Source organism: Lynx canadensis, chromosome B3 (assembly GCF_007474595.2).
Source record: "Lynx canadensis isolate LIC74 chromosome B3, mLynCan4.pri.v2, whole genome shotgun sequence".
NCBI classification, from domain to species: domain Eukaryota; kingdom Metazoa; phylum Chordata; class Mammalia; order Carnivora; family Felidae; genus Lynx; species Lynx canadensis.
This window is the reverse complement of record NC_044308.2, coordinates 56105618-56131522: the sequence shown is the minus strand read 5'-3', so window position 1 is coordinate 56131522 and position 25905 is coordinate 56105618. Positions and strand designations below refer to the sequence as shown.

The 25905-nt window shown below is 42.3% G+C and overlaps 1 long non-coding RNA gene across 1 annotated transcript; it reads right to left on the bottom strand.

Moving 5' to 3' along the window:
* Window positions 1–3945: 3945 nt before the first annotated feature.
* On the bottom strand, window positions 3946–24801 carry LOC115517140. The gene is made up of 3 exons (XR_003969733.1): window positions 24683–24801; window positions 14702–14765; window positions 3946–4554 (listed from the first exon to the last, which is right to left on the bottom strand). It is a non-coding gene; the product is annotated as an uncharacterized LOC115517140 (long non-coding RNA).
* Between the last annotated feature and the right edge of the window lie 1104 nt (window positions 24802–25905).

Below are 25905 nucleotides of genomic sequence, written 5' to 3'. Positions count from 1 at the left end.
TTCATCATATTGAACCTTCATTTCAAATGCAAACTTTTCTTTTACAAAGAAAGGCAAAGAAAGTGAGTGAGAGCACACCAGACCTCTGTGAATCTGTTGCTTATAGAAAATGTGAGATTGTCAGTGTGCTGAAGTCAAAGAGGACAGACTGATCTGTCACTCACTGGCTAGAAGGCTTTGGGAAAATTCAGGTTCCTGTATCTTTAAAATTGGGATAATAGATAATATTTGCAGTATTTCATGTTTGCTTGATGCCTGCCACTTGTTAAATGCTTCATTCATGTAGTAAATGTTTAATAAATGAATGTTAGGGTATAAGATGTGCTTATACTAAGTACCTTGGGGTACTTAGGGTACCTTGGGGTACCTTGGCTAGGCCAGGATACCACGAACAATCCTGAGTGTAAATCTTCTAGCCTGAGTTATGGACTCAGGCTAAGTTCTGATACCTACTGGGAGCCCATGACATTGGGCCAGATGTAGGAAGTTTGGGCCTCTCCTGGTCCTAGTTTTTATTTCAGAGACATGTCTGGGCTTTTTGCCAGTGTTGACAGAATAGGATAAGAAGGATAGCACCCCTTCCAGAGTAGAAGTCCCAACTGAGGAGCCTCTGGAGCTGACACCTGACCACGGGACTTTGATATTGTTGACCTGATGTGTTTATACTGAGCCTTATCTCTGAAAGGACACTAGCATCTCTACTGCTCTTTGTAACACTTTATGAGTTTGGTGGAACAGGCATTCAGAGATGGGCAGAAACAGACTCAGAGAGGTCAGGTGACTTGCTCACAGTCCTGGGTGTAGTACAGAGAGGAGCCACAACTAGAACCCAGGTCTCCCGACCCTCAGTATCTTGCATTCTCTAACACACGGCCCTGCAGTTCTCCAGACTGTGGCTGTTGCTGCTGTTATGCAGCAAAGCTTGCCCAGTGGACAGGCATCTTCCTGAAAGATAAGAGTTACCGTCCAGCCGACGTGTAGGTGTTCTGGTCACCCAGGAGAAAGAAGCTTACACATTTGAGCATCGATTCAGTGGTATTATTAAAATGTGTGTCACTTCACCTTGATAGCAAGCTGAGGGATATACATCAATAGTTGTACTTTACAGATGAGGAAAATAAGAGCTAAAGTGTTTAAGTACTTGGCCAGGTTCAGGAGGAGGAACCAAAGATTTCAAACACATTTTCCTTCATGTTTTGTCCCTCATCTGCATTCAAAGCCTGCATACTTTAAGGAGCACCTCACATTCCCATGATGAAGATAGCCGTGATTTGGGGAGATCCTGAGAAAAAAGCCACATGATCCAGGCAGACCCCAGAGAAGTCTGTTGGCCAGTGGCGGGGGAGAATCAGGCAGTGCGAGAGACGGCCCACCAGTGTCCTCTTATTCCTCTCCATATTGAGGGCAGTGGTGGCCCTGATTCTGCTCTTGAAGGTGCTGTGACAAAATAACTATATCTCTAGCTGCTTGTATCAGGTCAAAGGAGTGCAGGTGTCACCCTAGGACTCTGGGAGAGGAAAGTGCATGGTGCTGTACTTTGCTGTCTTTCACACGCTCACATAGAAACCAGATCTCTCTCCTCCTAGCCAGAAAGTCTGCGCCTGGAGCATAGATTAATTTCATTTCCTTGCATCCCCTGCTAACTGCTGTGAAAGAGAGAAACCCTAAAATAAAGAATAAAATTGGAGCATCACAGGGGAAAAAGAATAAAATGGCAGTAGCACAAGAAATTGAGGGTGGTCAGCATTTAGCTGTAGCTGAGCATTTTCATTACATCCATACACATGCGCCTGCGCATACACCCACAAGCACATGTTCAGTCTCTGTATGATTTATGAACCCTGTGTATGGTTTTTGCTCCTTCTAAAGACAAATGGAAATCCCCCTTCTCTTAATGATATCAACCTTGGGAGAAGTTCCACAACTAATGTAATGCCACTGGGCAGCAAACCTCATTTATTTAGTCACAGACTAGACATTTGAGTTAGCAATCCTTTCAGGTGCCACAATGCAAGATTTTGGCCCATTCTTTCTAACGCAGAATATTTGATAGGCAGGCGGAGAACATAATGTGGAGAAGTTTAGTGATGTCTGTCAAAGGTTCATGTATCAGATTAATTTGTTCTCCAATATACTTTAAATATTTTTATATGTCCAGAAAGGCAATTTTCTGACTCTGGATTGATGCAAGCACTATGTAAAATTGGGAGTTTTTGTTGAAAAATTTCCCAAGTAATTAGAGACTCAAAGCCTCCTTTGAAGACTTCCTAAGGCAACTCCTGTCCCCGGGACCACAACCTACACACACATCTCCACAAAGCAATGGCAGATATTTTCTAATTTGAGATTCTAACCCAACCCCATGTTAATTACGAGATGAGGCGCCGAGGCCCACTAAGACTTTCTCCAATATAGCAACCTATTGACAAAGCACTACTCTCAGCTCCAGCCCACATTTGATTGAGTTCTGAATATTGCCAGGAATGATAACCTCAAACAATAGCACAAGGTAGTCCTTATTGTTATTTCATAAATGAGGACAATGAGACTTAAGGAAATCGAGTAACTTACCAAAGTCACCAAATTAATAAACGACAGAACTGTGTCTAGAACTGCCTGTCATTAACCTGCACACCCTACTGTTTGGTACTCACAGAAAAGAACAGAACATGTCTACCCTTTTACTAGATACTTCCTTTGTGCCATGCACTGTGTAAGCCCCATGATCACAGGGTCTCAAAAGTTTCACTTGAGAAACCAAACCCTATCATCAAACCTGCCCAGCACACACCAAGGAGGCAATGAATGATTCTAGTCAGGACTCGGGGAGCACACCAAGGGCCTGGGGTCATTTTGTTCATACTCTCTGGGAAGAAAAACAAGCGTATGTGTGTGGTAGAGGTGGAAGCGATGGTATTTGCCAAACTATTCAAGTATTGGCAGCCATGCAGAGATAGCATGAACAGTAACTTCACTCTTCCTTGGGGGAAACATCGATATCTTTGCTTGTGTCTGTGTGTGCACGTGTACACACACCACACACACCTCACACATGTCACATCCTATGTGTGACAGCTCAAGACCTAGACATCCTCACCTCTGCTTTGAATGACATCATTGTCTTTTGTTTCTTCTCACACTCAGAGACAAGCCAGACATCGCTCAGGATCATTTAAAGCCTTAGTGATGTAAGCAAAAGGTTGAGAGACCCCAATCCTTATATTTACTGCCACTTAAGCTTAATCCGACCCCCAAACCCCTGACTAACAACAGGCCATTTTTCTTTGTATCTAAGGGCAAGTCTTTGTTAGAAAGAACAGCTCAGTCACCTCCTGGTAAAGAAGCCCAAGTGTCTCCAGAGAACCTAGTAGGAACCCAAGGCTCAGTTTGCATAGCAAACGCATTAGCCTTTGGCAGCCAGACATAAAGCCCCCTGCTCCTCCGCTGCCGTCCAGCAACCACCCGCCCGGTCTCCAAAGATGATGTGCTATACTGCTGTTCAGCCAGACCTGCCCCTTTCCCCACAGAGTTTAAATGGGGAGTCAGCCTGTCCATTTTCAACTTCTTTGCACCTGCTTAAAAGAATCATGAGCCTCTCCTCCCACCTTCTGAATTCTGTGGAGTCTCCTGGCAGATCAGCTGGCTGGGGCTCAACTCAAGCTGGCTGGCTGCCTCTGTCCTCACCACCCCCACCCTGCCTGAGCAGCCCTGAGTTCTCCCCATTGTCCCACAGCCTAGGCAACCCATCGTACCCTTCAAGAGGGAAGAGTTCAGTGCAGACACAGCATCCATTCCACTCCATGATGAGGGCAGGGGGAAACTTGTGTTGCTCTGTTATGGTTAATACTCTGATCAGAAAGTTGGGGATTCAGAGAGCCAACAAATAAGACCATTTAGCCCTCCTGAGATAGAAAACAACAGGGAATTGCAGGCACCAGACAGATAAATATCAAAATAGCAGCTTTATTTTTGATGAAGCTAATTTGAGAACATGACATGGCTTTGATATGCCACCACACAGGCCTCTTACTCTGCTCTCTACGCTGACCATGACCTGCCTAACTGCACCCACCATTCATGCAGTCACACACAGAGTCTAACGAGAGCATGTAAGTGTGTCCGCTCAGACAGGCAGCTTGGAGCAAAAGAGGAATGGGCTAGCCAGGCATGCTCAGATCTGAGTCACTTCACAGAGGAGGGAGTCCAGTAGAGGTCTCACCACAGTTTTTCTCTTTGTGAGGGGAGTGGAAATTCCCTGTCCTTGATGGGAAAAAGGAGAAGTGGGGAGTATGGGCTTGTCACCATCAGGAGAATTTGTCTGGTTCCTGTCATAATTACAGTGGCTCAACATGGCTGTTTGCATGAGAAGCGGATATAGATTAGGAGTAAGGAAGGAAATCAGGCCTCATGTGAGCTGGAGTTACAGCACTAGGGGGGATCTGAAATGAAGGCAGGGAAAAAGGACCATAAACATGCTCTTCTGCCCTGGTTCCTCTGGCTGGTCCTGGGCTGGGTGTCTGCCCTCCATCAATCATCTGGCATCTTCTTCTTTACCTTAAGTGAACATAAGAACATAAGATTTAACAGTGTCCAGTGATGTTTGAGACCACTGAGGAGTGATAATACTTAGTGACATTACAGCAGTAAGCCATTCTGCAAAACCACTGGCCTAGACCTTCCATAAACATCAGTATGGCACCATAAAGTCCTATAACAGACACGTGGGACAATTGGGGAAATGTGAACATGGGCTGTATATTAGCTAGTCATAGAGTATCAGTGTTAAATTTCCTAAGTGCGATGGTCATAACTGTGGATATCTAGCTAATGTCCTATTCTTAGGGGATGAATGTGAAAATACCGAGGAGTGAAGGAGTTGGGATGCCCAACTAACTCTCACATGGTCAGCAATACAACCCAAAATACCGCATACATCGTACAGGTACATCCCCCGCCACACACACACACATACAAGGAAAGAGATAAAGGAAAAATAAAGTATAAGCAGCAAGGTGACGCACAGTGAAGGTGATACACCTGTTCATCGTTCATCATCATCATATTCAAGCAGCTCCTCTGTAGATGTGAAATATTTAAAAAATAAAAAGCAGTGGAGAGTGGAGAGGAAGCACCAACCAGGAGGAAGGGCTGATACGGGGGTTACTGCTACAAGACAACTGAAGTCTCAACATGCCGAGAAGTTGGGGAGTCAAGGGGCAGAGGGATGACAGTGCACAGGGGAACTTTGATCTGTTGGGCTCGGGGGTGGTCAGAGGAAAGGAGGCAGAACAGCAACATCCTAATGGGGAGCTGGGAGGCATGAGAAATGAATCTTGCCCTCTTCTCATTGCTCCCTGGGCTAGGCCTCTCTGAGAGTGTAACCCCTGGGCTGCCACACTGTGTACTCTGAGCCCCAAGGGAGGGCCTTTCCTGTATCAAAACTTACATATTTACACAATAGCCAGTTTTATCCCTTTGCCTCAAAATTTCTTGGCACCAGGAGCCATCAGATCTCAGAGAGGCACCTTCAGGTTTGTTTTGTCTTTTCCTAAATCCATCAAGTAACATGCCTTCATGTTAGATTTTAGAATCGTTTTGTGACTGTGGTGGCACCAGAGAAACCTTTGCTAAATTTAGCCTTGTTGCTAATTAGGAACAGAGGACATGTTAAGCTTCAGGCTTAAATACAGAACTTGGCAGGAGGCCAAAATATGGAATCAAGTCGTCATTTCAGACTGGGGGAAGATCCAAGGCTGGATTACCTTGGTGGCTAACCCCGCATATTGTCATTTTCGTCTTCCAAACCTCCCGAACTGTGCAGCACACACGCACACACACATCATTGTTGAGTATCATGCTCATCCTCCAGAATCCCCAATGACTTCCTTTCTAAATGAAGAGGCAGTGGAGCCTAGGGATAGAAACAGGGTTAGAGAAAGAGTGTCTATGTTGACTTTATACTGGAAGCTATTATTGTATGGAGTGCTGTGCATAATGACATGCCATAACCCATTGACAAGGCACTGACCACATTATTAGTTAACTTACTGCAAGAGTTATATTATTCCTGTGGACCCTATTTACATCACTTTAGACCCAGACAGCGACTGCAAACACAATAGCTATACTCATCCTCTAATCCAAGCATAAAGTAGGTCTTTCAAGTCAGGCTTTAGGCATCCACACAGCTGTATCTAATGCTACAGTGCTGCTAGTATTTAAAGAATGAAGGGAGCAGTGCCCGAGATATTTGTCACTCTAGGGTCTCCATCATTTAACCAAACATAACTTGAAAAGGGTGTTGTTCTCATCTCTTGGAGTCATGTGCATTTCCCTGGGGTATTAGGGGGCTCCTGGAGCTGTCAGCTTCTAGCCTTTCTTCCTCCTTCCTTTCCTCCAATGCTACCATATTTGACATGACCAATTGGAAAGCAAAATAAATAGAATGGAGATGAAAGGGAAGATAGGCAATAGAATAAAGACGTAGAAAGAAGATCTGAGGCTGTTGCCATTGCCTCGGATTCTGCTCAGCCTCTTCCACCCGGGCAAACAGCTCTGCTCTCAAGTGGGACCCTCCTTATATTCTTTGGCTGAGACCACATGCTGCCTGGGCTGGAGACTGGCTTCTGGCCTCCACTGCAGAATTGCCATTCCAACTGGAAGACTGGGTTTCCAACTTAGAAACCGGGTTTCTAAGTGCGGGCGCCAGAGCAAGAGAAAGGCAGTGCATTGAAACGAGGCCTGTCCCTCCAATGTTGTTCTCAAGCATGTCTACGGAGGAGTATTTATCATCAAGGAAGAAAACAGTAATAGCCCAGAACGTCTGTTTGTTCAACTCCAACTTGAATGATACCAAAGATAAATCTTGGTTTCCAATGTTTCATGCCAAGGCGTTATATTAAGGTCCAAAATATGTGCACCATATGTCATACTTAGTTGACAATTACCTCAACAGGCAGTGTCAGACAGATGGTAAACATTACTACCAGGCATACGTACATTTAGAATTAGACATTTAAATAAATTCAGGCCTGTCTTAAGCTTATTAAAAGGATTTGGGTCTGTAAAGCCATTTCGGGCATCTGCATATGCTAAAGTGTCTTTTGCATCCTGAACAGATTTGGTTTGATTCAAGCACCTTCCGGCTACAGATGGCAAGTGACATGCGTTCTCTTTGAGCCCCGTACCTGCAATTAGGCCAATAATGGCAATTAAGCAGAACGAAAAGAGATTTCAACTTGAGTTCTTTGTATCACAACCATGTATTCCTGCCCACGAAATGACAGAAAATCCTCCGCAGGGAACATCACCAACCTCTCTTAAAAGCCCTGAACTTCAGAGAGAGAGAGATTAGAAAGCTACAAAGGTACCTGCCTCAGGACCAAGTCAGAATCTCTCTGGTTTAAACCTCAGGCTATAGCAAGCTTCTGACATGAATCTCACAAACTGCAAATAAAGGTTAGCATTCCATGGGAGAATTGAAAGAAGGCTTCAGATGCATGTGTTTTAAGGTATTTTTTTCCCATAACTATATAAAAGCCCTCTTTGCACTCTCTTCTTCCAGGGGGTTTTGAATCCTATTTGGCATTGCAAAAAGGTTCAGTACAGTTTGTGATAGGAAACTCAATGAGACTGGGGACGAGGTCCTGGAATTTTATTAAGTTGCAAGTGTAGCCAAAGCTGCACTGTGAGAGGGTGACCCCATGGAGTGGTTTGATCTTTTTGAAGACCCTGTATACTGGCCACATATGGGGTTCACTGCTAAAATTATTTCTTTGCTGAGAACAGCTGCTTCGTTCAACTTTTAAAAAGCAGCTTCAATTTATGTGCATAGTGCCTGGCAAACATAGATGTTCAATAATTCGGGAAGGCAGTGGGAAGAGAGAAAAGGAGGGAAGAGGAATGAGGGACAAATCGAGACTATTTTTCAAATGCACGTGTAGCCTCAGGATCTTGTACAACTCAGAGTGCAAACCTAGCATGGTGGTTAAACACACAGATGCTGATTTGGGGCCTTTCTGATTTCAAATCCTGGCTCCACCTCTTACTAGCTGTGTGACCTTGTCATATTTCTCTACTTCTCTGTGTCTTAGTTTTCTCATCTGTAAAATGAAGATAGCGATCATCTCTTGTGAGGATTAAATAGCATGATGTATTTATTGTGTTTAGAGTAGCGTCTAGCACTATGTGTTGGCTTTCATTTTTATTTGGGGAGACAGAGTTCAAACCCAACTTTTTCATTCAAACAGAACCTGATGGGAAAGTTCAATACCCTTTTTCCTCCTCTTTAGCTCTACTTGGTGCATCGTGTTTCCATTCTGGACAGCTCATGATTTGACTTAGAGAAGTATCCTACCCTGTGCATTTGACAGTGCTTCCACACCTATGCATTTAGCACTGGGGCTAAATCCTAACTTCACAGCTACAGACTCGTGTGGGTGTGTGAAGAGGCGTATTCTAAATTCTGGCATACCTGTGTGTTTCTGTGTGTATGAGTGATAATAAAAGCAGAATCCCAAAACCCTGGGCAATGATCAAATTGAGACCTTTGTCCTGCTTACTCAGATGAACTCCAGAAACATATGGAGCGGCTTTTGGATGAACACATGTCTCAGTTCTATTTTGGTTTCCCTTAATAAAGACAGATTGGTTTAGTGGCTTAATTATCAAGCCCTGTTGTCCATTCTCCATTGTTGCCTGTTGTCAGCCTTTCCTTGGAATCTGTGTACAACAGTCCCGTATTCTCTATCACCCAATAAGGAACCCAGGTTCCATGGCATGACATTGAAGGTGCCCAAAATAATGCCCCTGGATTCTGGGAATCTCATCTCTGCATACAGCTATTTGCCATCCCTAAACATTGTGGGTGCTTCCATATCTCTACCTCTCTTACTCATAGTGCTTACTTGGCAGTGTCCCCTCCAGTCCTTTCAAAAAGATGAAAATAACTGCTGAGATGCTTTTCATTATTTCAGGCCTATTTGCCTTTTAGCCCAGTGGTTCTCAAAGTATTGCCCCTGAGCTAGGGTTAGTTCATCACCTAGGGACTAGTGAGAAATGCAAATGTTGAGGCCATTTCCAAAACTGAATAAGAAATTCTGGAAGTGGACCTTAGTCAGGTGTGCCCTTCAGGTGATTCCAATGCATGCTGCAGTTTGAGAACCATCTTTTGCAATGAATTGCTCTCTCCTCTTTGATTGCAAAATGGTGTGTTCTTTTTTTTTTTTCACTACCTTTGTGTCTCAGTGATTATGTGCACACGTTTTTCTCTTTTAAGTCCCTTGGTAAATACTTAAGACAGAGATCCTCTAATCTGTTAGTGTGTCTCCCAACCTGGCCCACAGACTCTTCAAAAGTCTATGAAATTAATTCTATTCAAAACATGTTTGTTGAGCATTAAATATGTGCCCTCCTCCAATGCCCGGCCCTTGAAAAGATAAAAGAGCAATGCATCACAGGATCTTGGTCTGAAGGAGCTTACAATCTAATCAGAATGTCAAGATTTACATATATGTGATTAGAGAAAAACATACAATGGTCAGGATGCACGGGTTCATTATCGGGTGCAGGCAGTAAGTGTCTCTGGACATCAGGAAGAGGGGTACTGCAGGCTGGCTTGGTGGAGGCTGCTCTGGGAAAAATGGAACTTGAGCTAAATCTAATAGGCAGAAGACATCAGTGGACTTGAAAAATATGGGTGTCTTTCCTTGAACAGAAGTGTGGAGACTCATCTGTGAACCTCATCCTCTGACACCACCTTCCATATGGCACTTGGTTCTTAGCGAGCTGAATAAGATCTATAAACACTTTATTTTTATGACTCAGATTAATGTGATATTAATACCTTGCTAGAATTAACCATGCACATTATAATCTAATTTATGAGAGGCAAATCTAGGCATATAATAAGTATTTGCAATACTACCTTCTGAGTGAATGCCAAGGTGTATGGTTTCCAGGTTCCTTATGTTTTAAATGGTGCCTATGAAATCACCTTTTCAATTACACATGGCTGTTGCTTGAGCGCCTACTTTGCAATTAAGCATTCATCTTCCTTCAGAGCTGCCTAGGAGAGAATAGTGGAGGAGGTGGAGTTGGTTTGGGACATTCCTCCACCCTGGTTGGGGATTCCTATGCCATCAGTTTAGTCTGTGTCCTTGGGCTGTCTGAAGATCACCACTGAGGGACTCCACAACAAAACAAGCTTCAACTGCCAATTTATAATCTGTGATTTAGTGGTGGAAAATACCTTAGATGTCTTCTAACTCAACTCCCTCATCTTTACAGTTGAAAGGGCAGATGCCCAGAGATTAGCATGGCTTGGCCACGGTTGCACTGTGGTTAGTAGTGTAACCTCCACTGGATCCCACATCTCCTGCCTCTCAGATCAATTTCCACTTCCTTAAATATATTAGGTTGCCCCTATGTCTTGAGATTATTGTTTCCTGTCCTTGCCCATTACATCTGGCCTGTAGCATATCCCTTCAGAACCATATACATGAACCATTGAGTTAATGTTGCTTTGTGTTAAGATGAATACTAATGGACTTCTAAGATAAATTTGGGGGGCTAGGGGGATGGAGGAGCAAGTGAGGGAGCTAAGTGGGGCTCCAATTCAGTTAGTTCTAAAACCTGACTTTAATGTTGAGGAGCTATGTCCTGTAGCAGGTGGGAGGAAGAAATGATTGAAAGCAGCAATGCCTTTGGCACACCTCAGGCCACACATACGCTCTGAGGACCAGTACAGTCTGAAACATGTACTGTATCATTTCAGAATGAAGCCACCTGTCCTGGGCAAACAGCCTGCCTCAATCATGACAATTTTAATTCTTACTGTCTGTTAAATTATTTAACTTTACTAAGTGTTCGGGATTAGGCATACTCCCTCACTTGTGTTTCTTTGGAATCTGACTCTGTTATTAGGCTATAATTAAAGTTTATCTGGCTTTGAGTCAGCATTCCCAAACTTAAATGCTGATGATATGTTAAACACTGATTCATAAGCTGATAACCACTTAACTTTCTATAAGCACAATCTCTAAGTTATATCCCCAGGATATCAAGCTGTGGTTAGCATCAGGGTTGCTGCACAGCACAACTCCAGGGGGTGCCGTTTACATTGCAATATGCTGTACCTTTCAGACATTGCATATGTTGTCCTCTGCAATTGAGCAGTATGTAACCTGCACAGCAGTAAGCAGTGCTCAGGTTAATATTCCTTATTTCACTTGCTCATAGTGAAGCTCATAGTAGAGCAAGTATCTTTCATGCCTCACTCCTGGCCTGCACATAGTTAAACCAGTAACAACAGATGGATCCAGAAAGCAGTGAGTGTAGAGGATCAGATATGAAACACCATGCAGTGCTGATAGGTGGGAAGAGCACAGAAATGTGGGATCATGAAGCAGGCAGACATGCAAACAGGCAGCATCAGGCAGTTCCAGTGTTCAGGGCTAGGATTCCCATCACCCCAGCCCTGGGGAAAAAAAGCAGGAGATATTCCTAGAAGGCTGGGAGTAGTACTGGGAAGGTTACCAAGCTGGGGACCTCAACACAAAGGAGCAAGACAAAGATTATGCTGCCAGAACTAGGGTACAAGGTAGGGAGCTGATCTCAGGAATAAGACAGAAACTCATTTATAGAACTGGGTCATGCTGTCTAATGAACTGGCAGCTACAGTGATTTGATTCTGAGTCAGTGTTGAAGGAGAACTGTTTAAATCCTTGTGATTAAAGATAGGGTTGGCCCTAGAGCCTGGGGCAGGGCTTTGTCTATAGGTGGGAGGAATGTGTGCCATGCCGTTGGGAGAGGTAGGCTAGGGGAACAGAAACCAAAGCAGGCCTTGACAGATTTCTTCTCCATTGTCACTTTCCAGTGATACATAAAATGTTATGTCATTACCCCCAGAGATGACACATTCTAAAATGTCAATAGTTTCAGGAAAGATATAGATAAATTCATGGATGAGAGACCCAGAGTGAATTACTAATAGAAACCAGGCACACTTAACCATTGGAGGGATATCAGAGAATGACAATATTCTCCAAAAATGGTACCATAGTCTGAGATGGAACATAAGGCAAAATGGACCAAAGGTCCATAAGTTACATAATAGCATCTATGCTACTCATAGTCCACATCTATGTGTACATCAAATTAAATAATCAGTCATTTGTTAAGCAATCATGTAATACTAATCTCTATTATACCATAATTTTCTTAAGGAGAGTTCCTAATTATCTCCAGTACTGAGTAAACAGAGGGCCTACAGCTTTGCCCACCCCGGATCTTGGGAACTACAGCTGGCCTTAGGCATGGGTAGAACTGAGCCAAATATGCATTCCAGGAAAATAGATGAGCCTAAAGTTCAATTAGCAAGGTAGCAGGTAGATAAAAGAAAGGTCATAAAGGGATAAATCTGCAACAGAAGCTTAGCCAGAGAGAATGAGTAGGTTTGAGTAGGTTCCAAGATAGATTCCCAGGGGCAGGTGTGTGTGTGTGTGTGTGTGTGTGTGTGTGTGTGTGTGTGTGTGTGTGTGTGTAGTTTGTTCTTAAAGCATCCCAGCCAAGCTCAGCTGTTAAGATTATTGAAGTGGTTAGGTAGGTAAGATCTATAGGTAATGTTCTCTGTAGCTTCTGTATTGTTTAGGCCGGACACTGTGTGTCAACACTCTGTGTCGTTGAATGAATAAGTAAATGTTTTGTGCTACTACCTTTCACTGGGTGATTTTTCACTTGTTTCAACAAACTCCGAAGAGACTTCAAGTTGTTGACCATTCAGATAATAATTCATGCTGATAGATGTAGCTTCATCATAGAAACTGAAACTGTAGTGGGTGGGAAAGTACACTTTTTCTCCCTCTCTACATGTGTCCATAAGCCATTATTAAAGACACAATGGCCTTGTTACCCATATGACTGGGAGGTGTATGGGAAATGTGGAAGAACACTTCAAACGCAGTTCACAAGTGTGGCTTCCAGTGAAACCGGAGAGAGAATCCACTTTCCAGCCTTCCTCTGTGTTGTCTCCTGGGGACAGGAGACTCCCTGATGGAAGTCCAGGAGATGAGTGCCCAAGGCTATTACTTTTCTATCTACACACTCATCCAGTTTTATGGCTTTAAATACATTCTGACAACTACTCCCACATTCATGTCCAGTCCAGCCCTCTCTTTCAAATTCCAGACTTTGCCTTTTTAACATCATCACATGTATCATGTCCAAACTGAACTCCTAAACCTACATTCTAGAACATATTCCACTTGCAGCAGTCCCCATTTCAAGTTGATGGACACTCTATTTCCCAGTTGCTCAGGTCAAACACTTTAGCATCATTTTGTCTCCTGACTCTCTTACACGTGACTTCTAATCCATCAGGAAATTGTTATAGCTCTACTCTCAACATATATCCAGAATCTAATTACTTCCACTGATAGCTCCTTAATCCAAGTCATCACTATCCCTTGCCTGTATTACTACAATAGTCTCCTAACTGGTCTCCCTTCTTCTCTGCTTTTCCCCCATTGCAGTCTGTCCTCAACAGTCACAGAATTTTTCAGTGTATTCCCTACATTATTCAGAGTAAAAGTCATTTACAGTGGTTGGAAGTTCTGCTACTTGAAGTATGGGCAATTGAGCGGCAGCACCAGAGGCAAACTGGGAACTTGTTAGAGATGGAAAATCTCAGGCCCTGCCCCTCACCAAGTGGATATGACTCTTCGTTTTCACAAGATCCCAGATGATCTACATCCATTTCAAAGTTTGAGAATCACTGATCTACAAGACTCCACATGACCTGGACTCCTATTATTCTTTGACCTCATCTCCTATAGCACCCCACTGCCCCACTAACACCCCCACAGTCACACTAGAAGAGTCCACATTGGCCTCTTAGACTTTCTCAAAACATGGCATTCATGATTTTGACTTAGGGCTTTCTCACTAGATGTTCCCTCTGCATGAAATGATCTTCCATACATTGGTATCACCAACTTTTTCATCTCCTTCAAGCCTTTGCTCAAGTATACCTTTCAAAGGAACTAGCCAGAATACCATATTCTAAAATTGCTAAATCCCCTCTTCCTGGAATTCCCAATCCCCTTATTGAGATCTGTTTTATTTTTCTTAGCCCTTATCACCTACTAATATATTCATACTTATTATGTCTATTGTTATTTTCTGTCTTCTCACTACCCTTGCCAGGAATGCCAACTCCACAAGGACCTTCACTGATATAAAGTGCCTGAAATCATCCCTGAGATATAACAGGCTCTCAATAAGTACTACAGAATGAATTAATGAATGTAGCAGGTATTCTGCTAGTTGATAATTTGGGGCTGGATATAAATTTCTACATAGACCCTTACATAACAGTAGGAACTCTTTACCCCCAGAAAGAGCACAGAGGCCTGAAACTGAAAGGAAGGACCCCCTCCTGGAGGCAGCCCCAGCAGAGGGGTATTGTGCAGTTTTCCTTTCCTCTGAGAATTTCTGAGGAGTTGGAGCAAAGTTAGCCTCTTCCTAGAACATGATCTGCAATGGGCTATTGGGAGCATATGTCTTCAGTTAGTGAAAGACATGAGCCATGCATAGGACAACTTTTCAGTGAGGCTGTCTTGTGTCATTTCGATATGTTTTGACTCTGCGGGCTAGACTTGAAGCAGAACAAGTAAATGGTGCAATTATTTTTAAAAAAAAATACCTTTTTCACTATGCAGTCATTTTTCCAACCCTTCTTCACAGCCAAAGCTATAATTTGGGTGGATCTGAAAAGGAAGACAGAGATAGAAAGTTACTTTTAGAAACCAGAAAACCACACCTCAAATTGTGGGCAACAGGTTGGCTGCAGAATGAAGCCTTTGACTTCAGAGCGACTGGGCTCTACATGCACGGTTACCCCTGTTGAGCCTTGTGGAATGGATGGTTTTTGTTGAGAACAACACCTTTTTTATAGTGACTTTATAGACCCAGATATCAGGAGTGTCAGATTCATACATACACCATTTTGTAATGGTGTAAGTTGCATTGTCACCTAGTTACCTTGATGTAAGCTTAGCTCATTATCATGCTGAACCCCCCAGTACTTAAGTTGACTTCCCCAATATGAGTAGTCTGGCCTGAAAACTAACTTAAATGAAATTACAAAAGGATCCTGTGGAATTAAATGGTATGCATTATCCATTTGCTCTCAGATGGTCATAGCAGTCACAGGCACATCAAAGTGACAGAGTCAACTTACTTTTCAGTGCTATTGATGTTCTGGTTTGAATTTAACCATTACTGTCAAACTGAGTTGATTTAACAAAAGTCTAATTTACTATCTCATCAATTTGTTGTACCTTCCCAGGGAATAAGAAGAAGCCTAGAATACTAACTGTTCAGAATTCCTCCCCAGTGTTCTCTATGGATAGACAGCTAAGGGACAGAAAAGTCCCATCTATCTGGTAGGGACACTGTGAATTAGTATGTGTCATAGAAGTGTGCCCTTGGCTACAGCTCTACCAAGCTAATAAGTGAGGTGCCTCAATTAAAAGAAATTATTTAGAAAAAGACATCATTAAAGTGCTAAGTAACTGATGCATTAGTCATAAGACTTGCTCATGCAAAATAATTATGAAGTGGCCAAAATATTCTCCTGGAAGCTGAACCAGAGCCTTGTATCATCAGTGTGGCAAGGAATCCACACTCAAAAGGAGCTGTGTTGAGTAATACATTTTCTTTAAATTTTTTTTTTGTATAAAAAGAAGAAACAAAACAAAACAAAAAAACAAAAACAAAAACAAAAACCTTAAGTGCCCAAGAAGGCTTGTTGAGGGATGTGCTGGACTGAAGCACTTTCCTTGGGGGTAGAGCAGTGCTTTCTAGAAAAACACCATTTTCAAGAGCCAGTGATGCTCTCTAATTTTGCAACTTCCAGCTACACTTCTAGGAAAAGTAATACCATGGTCAGGAGAGTTTTCAGGTCTTTAGCTTTATAATGAATAAGGAATGAACCTCCATCTATGATCCTTAGATATTCAGAGGAAAGACACTGTTGTAGGCAGTTGCATGGCTGCCCCTGATTCCCTGGCTGCCTGAGTTTTCCATTGTGGTCACATTGTCAGGTATTGTTTACTAGGAGTTTTCCAGGTGGGTTTGTTGGAAATTAGATCATAGACTCTCAGATTGGAAGGCGGATGTCTTTGAGGTCGAACAGGCCCACTCTGAAATCCACCTACTTGAAGGACTCTAGGATGACAGCTGATTGTGTGCTTTTTTTTTTTTATAGGAAAAACCTATTTGCTCCCTTCCGTGCATTCATTACACACCTATATTGTGGTACAAGGAATGCAGCGAATTCTATTTTGAGCTTTCCTTTTTCTTTTTTGGAGTTACCTCAGGAAACTGAGACTGGGAGCAAAATATAGCCTTAAAATCATCAGATGGAAAGGTTTTTTGTTTTTGTTGCCTTTTTTGTTGCTTATTGTTTCCTTCTCCTTCCTCTCCTCCTCTTCCCCACCAGGAAATTTGTATCTGAGAGGAGACTCTTCTCCTGACCTTGGAATGACCCTTAACTGTTGTATATCCTTCACATCAGTTTTGTTTTCTTAAGAAGAGTGACCTGTACCCAGTGCCTCTGGATCCTTACCATGCAGTCTCCTTAACCCTTTATAGACTGACCTCCACCCTCAATAAGTAATAAAACTGCTTTTCCAGCATTAGCGAGTTGGGGGAATTGTCCTTTACCAAAGCCATTTCCTCCATGTGCTTTCCTCCTCCAATTAGCCACCCTGACCCACTGTTTGTTGTCCAGGCTGGGCCATACCAGTTTATTTCAAGAGGTGGATTGCCCTGGGGGCAGAGACTAGGCTTGCTTCAGCAATTTGTGGCCAGTATCGTGTCCTGAACTTCATAGGAACCCATTAAATGTTGATAATGGTACAGAGATGGGGATAATCACAGCTGCCAGGGATATGGCCATTTATTTCCTTTTTAAACTGGAATTGCATGAGCATTTGTGGAGGTGAATAGAGCATGGAATAGGAATTTAATTTTTAATAATAAGGAGGAAAACAAGGAGGACTTGGAAAGACTGCAGAGAGTGAGCCAACAAGGTAGAGAAGGAGATATTTAGACTAGAGAAGCCCAGAGAAGACTTTGTCTTCTTTATTTTTTAAAGGACAGTGACTAAGCATGAAAAGATCTTTGGCTCATTCTTTTTGGACAACAAGAACCCAGGAACAAGAACTCAGATGGTAATCGGGGAATGATAAGTAGTTGTTAATACTGATGGCAATCAGAGAGTTAAGGGGAAATCCAGTAAATGCTAGTTGGTGGATACCAGGTTTTATGCAGTGAAAAATGCCGGACAGCAAAGATGACTTCGAAATATAAGACCAGACAGGCTTTAATCAGTGATAAATAGTTGTCCAAAGTGTCATTTATAAAAATTGGGTGCACCGACTTGTCTGGAGGTCTCCTAGAGGATATTGCTTCAGGCTTGAGAGTGGGCCAAGCCTCCCCCCACTTGCCTTTCACTGTTTGGTTACAAGGGGCAACGAACAATTTATAAGGCTCTAGTTCAATGTGATGGCTTACTCTGCTGCTGCCATTTATATCATATTAGTGCCTGCCCTCTTCCTTCCTCATGGGGAAGTGGCAAGGATGATTGATGTGACTATGAAATTCCTTGAGTTTCTTTGGAGAAATAAAAGATTTTTCCATTATTATTATCATCACAGAATACTTGAAAACATTTTAACACTGTGTTTCATGTTAGGACAGACCCTATTTTCAACATTGGATTCTCAGCCAATGTTTATCCTTCCTCATGTTGCAGACCTTCCAAGTCCCTCCCTAAAGGAGCTCAGAAAAGAAGGAGAATCATTTACTCAGTGAGCCATTTAGGACAATGATGGACGGAATCCCCACATCTTCTTGGGCCTGTTCATGTACAATTCTGTGTCTCCATGAAACCTGGGCCATTCTCACCAGCCAGAGTAATGGGGAAAACAGTGGATGATACAAAATCAGTTTTCCTTTGGTTTTAAAATATAGTTAAAATTTACTTTAGGGAATAATTTTCTGGGAATTTATTTTACACATAACAAGGTCAAATAGTAAGAAGACTACTATGAGAAATTGAGAACCAGAGAAGCTGGAGGCCCTAGCCTTCAGCATGGCAGTGTTGAGGAGTAGGAACTAGGGTCCTCTGAGGACACAAACTTGTGCTCCTTTCTTTCTCATCATATCACCCGTTCCCAGTGTGAGAAGACATAAGAGGGACATAGATGCTTTAACATTTTTTTATTCACGTCTTGGACAAGACCTATGAATGTATTTTGAGCTACCAAAGGCTGACTCTAAAAATTTACCTCCAGTCCACCTGTCAGAATGCGGTACAGAAAAATGGCCGGAGAAAAGATATTGCATTGTGTGCATTGATCTTCAGAAAAATTCTGCAAGCTAGTTATTTCTGATAGTATCCCATAATCTCAACCACAAATGGCAGGGCCTTGAGGGGATGCTGTGAAACTGAGGAGCTGAGGCTGAAGGGGATCAAAGGTCAAATAATGGGAAATTACAGTGAAGAATCTAACAGATACCATGCATTTTTCTCCCCTTGGGGAATTAAAGCAAAAGAAGTGGAAGGTGTTAGAAGAAAGCTAGCATCTAGCAAAGCTGAATGCTTATGGTGGTCTGCACTGGCTGTTTTTGAGGCAGAAGAGAGTCTCAAAGACTGAAGAGAAACTTAGGTTTTGTGTTTCTTGAGCTTTAATTAACTTGCTTTCTGCAGGGTGAATAGAGTTGGAATTGGGATTGGGATATTAGAGAAGTTGCCTTATTGTATTACTATACCAGAGTCGAACCACCTTCTCTAGTGGGTTTTGGCTCAGAGGTGCCCTGTTGATAAGAACAATTATTTACAGGGTCACCTTGAATGTATATGGCCCAATATTGGCTCATTCAGTTTTTCATTAATGCACATAACCAGGCTGGACATAGGCTGCAGTGCTCTTTGAGGGCACTTGGAAAGGGAAGAGATGGCATAACAAAGTGCTGGAGGGACAGTTGTAGAGGGAGTACCCTGGGTTCTACAGAAGCTTGGATTCTTTCAATAATCTTTCAGTAAACATTAATTGAGCATCTCCTCTGTCCCAGGCATGTGGGAGCTGCTGGGAATAGGAGAGTGAATGAATAAAGTCCCGTGCCTACCTCCAGGGGGCTTGCAATGTAGTGGACAGAAGTGTGCTTGAAGAGGACATAGGTGATGAGGTTGCTGAGCAAGCACATGGAGAGATCTTCCCTAAATTCCGGGCTTGTTCAGTGAGGACTTCCCCATGGAGACCACATTTATACTGTGACTTGAAGGCTGGGGAGGAGACAGGGGGGGTTGAAGGAAGAAAGGAGGAGTGGTTGGGAAGGAGTGCAGGGTTCCATGTGGAGGAAATGACAGGTGCAAAGTCAGGAGGTAAAAGAGAGCATGATCCTTTTGTGGAACTCTTGACAGGGTACCCAAACTTAAACAGGATGACTGGGTGGTTCTCAGCATTGGTTGTTTACTCCACAAATCTGTCCCCCCGCCATATGCTTTTAGAAAGTAAATAAAGAACACTTGATGGGTTCACCAGGCATGTAAAAAAGCCTGATTTTTGTGAGCATTCCCTTTTGTGGATCCACCAGAACACTCCCAGACACCCCTTCAGTGATGATTGTCATCTCTTCTAAGTGTAAAAGGAGCCAGAATTTCTGCCTATTATTTTCAGATTGCTTCCTCTGCAGGAAATTGTGTCAATTCATTTGGACGTTCGTGGTTTCACTGTACTCCCAGAGCCGTTACATCATGATGTGGTAACTCAGAACTCCAGTGGCACATTATCAGAGCTGACTATTTCTGGAAGCCAGGAGATAACAAACAAAGCGGCTTCATTTGGCCTATAAGCATGTTAAACACCCTCGGCAGAGGACAGTGGAATACAAATATGCCTTCCTCCTGACTTTTATCAAGGAGAGGCAAGAGACGTGGGATAGATATAAATTATGTACCCTGGTTCAGCGTAGGATCTATCATAAAATCTATTGCCACCGATGCAAACTGGCTTCAGTGTATAATTTAGTGACAGTTTTGTGCATTATGTTTCCTCACTGACAAGATTGCTGCATGGTGAAATGTTGCCATATCTAGGTATGGATGGAACTGCCTAAAGATTTAAGCCATTTTATTCCATCCTGAATTAACATGCTCAGCCTAATCCTCATCTCCCCGGGAGACTGCGGTTGGTGAGGGAAGATGAGCAGAGGCTTTGCATGCAGGTGGCTGGGGCCTGTGTTTCCACTTGCCTGCATACCATTCCCCCTTGTGAGGCCGCTCATTGAAACTTACTCGGAGATTACCTTGGTAATAATTTGAGCCTTATCAGGAAAAAACACACACACACACACACACAACAAATTAATGAGGTTTCTGCCGATAAAAGAAATATAAAGGGCTTACTTTCCTAAAGATGCCTGATACCATGGATAAATCATAGACAAATAGAAAGCTTGCTGTAGTTGATGCCTAATTATAAATGACTTAATACCAAGTCAGACCCAAAAGATTCAGGGGTGTGATCATTCTGAAACCTAATTAGTTAGAGAGAGACAGTACTACACTATCAAGATTTTCATTAATGCAGGGAAGTCTCTTCTCTACTCATATTTACCATTATCCTGGTAGCAAAAAAGGAAATTTATCTTCCTGAGTAGATGAATTGGGCACAGGCTACTAAAATATATTGGTTAATAATTGCTTTATTAGACTAGGCCAATGTAGCAAATATTAGGGCCTTTCCTGAGACCAGTGATCACAAAAGGTGACTTAGTTTGGGTTTCTCTTACAGAATACCAGTATGTTGGGTGGCTGAAACAACTGAAGTTTATTTCTCAGAGTTCTGGAGGCTGGAAGTCTGAGATCAGGATGGCAGCCTGGTCAGGCTCTTAGGGAGGGCTCTCTTCCTGGTTTGCACATGGCTGTCTTCCCATTATGTCCCTACAGGGCACAGAGAGGAGAGAGATCTAGTCTCTTTCTCTTCTCCTAATGGACACTAATCCCACCTTGAGGTCTCCACCCTCATGACCTCAACTAATCCTGATTACCTCCCAAAGGTCCCACCTCCAACCACCATCCCACCTGAGCTGGAGTTTCTACATACGACTTTTGGTAACAAAACATGCAGCCCGTAAAGGAGATATTTCTGTCTTGCTACCCAGGAATCAGGGGAACATGAGCATGGTAATGAGATGACAGAGTATCTGCTCATGGTAATGTTGATGGACCAAGTTCAGTCACATTCATAGAGACCTGAGTGTCTCTCCAGGTTGCTCTCCTCCTACAAAGGGGTTGACTGGGTAGGAAACAGGCTGCCTTTCTGCTTTTATTTCTGTCTTTTCATGGCCACAGAGTGTCTCTGCCTCTGCCATTTCAGTGTCTTCACCTGTTACCCTTCGTGTGGCTAGGGCCTCCAGCTGTAATTCTCTCCCTCTCTGCCTTTACCCCCTTCTATCGTGGTTGAACTAGATAAATGAGAATAGAGGATTTAAAAAGAGAGAAAAGATGACAAATGATTGCCTCTAAGGTAGCAGAAATAGGAGATTTATAATTATCTGAGGATGGTTTCAAGTCACCAGGGATTTTTTTAAAGGTAAACATAGCTATGGTCCTCATCTTTTTGCAAACAACTGCTTCATAAAGAAGATACTTCTGGGTCAAGCTGGGTGGGAACTCAGCTGCATAGTTGGTTTCAAGGACACAGTCTTTAGGGCTTCCTCTTGAACTCTTCAGATTCATCTATCACCTGGGTGAGTAGCCCTCCTGTTTCTGCTCTCTGTCTCTTTGAGCTCCTTTTCTCAAATCCTACTTTTCAGTGTGGATTTTAAAAACTCATCCACAAAGAAGAGTTGGAAGTTGAAAATAAGTATTTTCATTTGAACAGGGAATCTCACTTCCAAAATAATTGTTCTCCACTACTCATCTGCCACAGAAGGTTAAGAAAGGGTCTTTAAACTGGCTGGAGCCTGATTTAAAATGCTCTCAGAGGTCTAGCCCCACTGTAAAATCCTGCAATTCTGTTTATACCATTTCAGCTTCCATCAAGGTTATTCGTAGAAGCAAGAGAACCTCACAGAGGTCTCTGAAGTCAGAGGCAGCTTCTCCTGTATTGATGTGTATGGTCATTTAAAATAGTCTTTAAAAGACACACAAACAGAAAGCCAGTCCCGTGATATGGAAAAAGGGAAGGGACAGACTACCTTTTCTAGAGGCTCTCTGCATCTCTTAGGGAAGAAACCTCCTCAGATAAAACACCCACCTTCTCTTTGGTAAGTTTCAGGATTTCAGTAAGCAAGGTAGGTTACTGAAAAGAAATTTCATGCTTTCAAACTAGTGTTTGGGCTCTTCGCTGAGTCAGTCTTGGCATCTTCTTACCTCTAATACCTGTACCTTAATTCTTTATTTCCATCCTTTTTGTTGTTATTTTTCAACTTTTGAAGTTTATTATTATTATTATCATTATTTTGTTTTTTGTTCAAATTTACCTCTTACAGTAAAACTATTGAGGTGACAGCCATACCCTGCCACCTCTCTTTCTTTCCATTCTTGTTTCCCTCCTTGATACCAGCTGGTACCCCCATTCCTATAGGACTTAGCTCTCAGCCATCTGTCACATATTCCCTCATTCGGAACTACTAAAGGCCTGTAGCCATCCTTCTTAGAATGCTTTGCCTCTTATTCGGGAACTTGTTGAGGTCCCCAAAACTTTCTCTCAATCATGTACCATATTTCAAAAAAAAAATAGTTTAGAAAGGGGAGATTTTTTGAGGGCTGAGACTCCAGAGTAGCATGTCTAAAAATGTTCCATGTAAGCAAATATCTATGCATAAAAGGCTAACTTTGAGGTAGGCTGTGACTTGAGAAGCACTACTAGGGACCTGGATGTTATTAATAATCTTTCCGAAGGACCAGACCTCAGGTCAAAATGTCTAACTAATCCTTTAGAGACATAGCCAGTATTCAGCAATGCTGTTAAAATGTGATGACTATTTTAATTTCAAATCTGTCATTAGTAGATAGTATCATCGTTATGACACTGGGCAACCAGTTGTCCTGGCCTGCCAGAATTGTTCTTTGCTTGTTTTGGACTTGGGTTTTGGTGTTGTTGTTTGGCACCAAAAGGGAACTACTGATTCTTAACTGAACTGTCCTTCATTTACCCAGTCTCTCAGGATTTTGCTCAACAACTAACTCCTGACAGGAATTACCCCCAAGAGAGGAATTTTTGCCAAATACTTTATGTCCTGTCAGGTTGAACGGATGCAGACTGAGCCTAAACTGTGATGAATATATTTTCTAACAAAAAGGCAGAAACAGACAAAATAAGACAAAATAGTCTGCTCCAAAAAAATGGGGCTCTAAATTTCAAACTGGCAGTGACAGCACGAAGCATGTAAATTTGCTTGGAGGAAATATTGAAAAGAAACAAAGTAAATGTTTTGTTTATGTTATATAAGTGTTGTTAAAATCTATGAATATCTCAGATACATGTTTTGGCAAAAGACTGTTCTGACCCACAATTGTAAGGAAATACCAAAAAGAAAAAAAAATCTTATGATACCACATGTAGATTGTTCTGGAGTTTGTTATAAATGTAGTTCTAAGGGAGAACAAGAAAACCAACCTCTCAAAGATTTCTGTGAGAGTAATTGATGAAAGGTATTCTTGTCTGTGTGTTTTTGGGTTTCGGTTTCTTCTCCTAGAGAAAATAAAGTGTTTGATTGACTTCCCAGCACAAAATGAGGAAGGCAATTTTGTATGCCAATCTTATAAAACTCATAGCCTTACTTTATTTCCCTACCACATTTGTTCCCTTTAGGGCACTCTGAACAGTGGGAGAAAAAAAAAAAGGCAACTAAATTTGTATTCCTCCTTAGATGCTTCCTGAAGAAAGAAGGGAGAAAAGGAATACTGGAAAATGCATATGAATTTTTTTTTTCATGAGAATTTCTGTAAAATAATCTACTGTTGAAACTGCTAACAGCTGTATTTTCACACTCTATAACCCCCAGCAGGTAGGAAAATCCCCCGCAGATTTCAAGATATTGCATGTCAGTATGGTAAAGCACAAGTCTTTATTATTATTTTTTTAAGACCAGGTTTCCAGTATTACTTCAACAAGATAAGTTCCTGTCCTGTGTGAGTAACTGCTTCCTAGATGACAAAAGGTAGTATCATTTTATTGCCAGCCAGACTCTGGGTGGGAGGATCAGTACTTCAGCTCCTCATGCTTGACGGCACCCAGAACAAAGCTGAGGAAAAAGTAAGGCACCTGGTTGATGTAATCCCAAGTCTCTATTTTAAACTTTAATGTGGACTGCATTCATTTTCAACTCCGTGAGGGCGATGCTTCATCTCTCCCTATACTCATTCACTATGTAAATAGTCAGAAACATAATCAATTCTTATGTATTTTTAGTTTACTTTTTTTTCCCTGAGGCAATAACTAAGGACAGAATTTCCAAGAGCAAAGTCCCCCATACCTAGATCTTTCTCATCACTCCATGTCTCGTAAGGTTAGATTGTCCAATCCCTCTCTTAAGGCAACTTAGGGCATAGTCCTTAAACTTTAGTGAAAGATGTCAACTTGAAGTTGTTCAATTTGTGTCTTACCTTTACCATTTTATTCCTCTTCTTGCTCTCAGTTGGCCAACATTTAAGAGACTTAGGATTGTAAGCCTCTTCTGTAACTTTGGAATGAAGGCATATTTCTGTCTCTATGGCCCAAGAAGTTTCACTGCCATGTAGCTGGATGGAGGAAGGGAAAGGCCCCTTCTTTAAGGCTGCACTACAGAAATTTGAAGTATCATTTCCTCTCTTGTCCCATTGACCAGAACCAGGCAACATCTAGTTGCAAAGGGGTCTGGGAAATGTAGTCTTTACCCTCAGTGTTTAGGTGCCCAGATGATCATTCTATTACTATGGAAGAAGAGAAAGTAGATATTGGGTAACAAGACTTAAGCTGTTTGTTAGGGGAGACTGGGCTGGGGAAGGTAGGAGAAGGGAAGCTTCAACATAGGCTGTCATCTGTTTCCTAGAGCTAACCTGCTCAGAAAAGAGGTTCCTATTCTTCTGGCTTTCTCCCTATTTTAGTCCTAAGTAGCTGTCTCACTAAAAGAGTCAGCCTTACTTTGAGGCTTTTTTTTTTTTACTTAATTTATTTTCTCAGTCTTTAATTAATGATGTCTTCAGGAGCTCTATTTGAAAGGAATTTTTGTTCTACATCTGAGAATCATTGCTATAAGCCTCTTGGAGATGGTTGGGTTTGGGGAAGAATATCATTTACTTTTGAAAACCTACATTTCTCTTAATCTTTAGGTTATTTCATGTGAAGGAGTGATTGTTCCATCAATTTTCTGTGAGTTTGGAAGCGTGTGTTTCAGGAAGATATTTAAAGTCTCACATATTTTGTCTTCATTCTTTGCATGATAGTCTCAGTCTAAGCAGCACCCATGACAAGTCATGATTGAATCTCAAGCTTGCTGAGCTCTGCAGGGAGGAGGAGATGGTCTCCACAGCCCTGCTCAGCTGTTGGGACCAAACCAAAAGAATCATATACCTTGATTTCCTTCCATGCTTCTGGACCAAGGAGGTACTTGTTTGGTGATCCTCTCAGGCCCTGCATCACATGGCAGAACAGGAGAAGCTGTTTGCTATGACTCACACCCACCAAGGAGTAGAGGAAGGGTAATTCCAGTTCAATAGAATCTCCTTTAGAAACGCTGTACTTTGTATTTTAAAAATCTCCCCTGCATTTCTCCCTGTCGTGACAAACTTCTTTAGACAGAATATCTGACTTCTGAGCAACCCAAAGGGACTCGAACAAATGCGTTAAC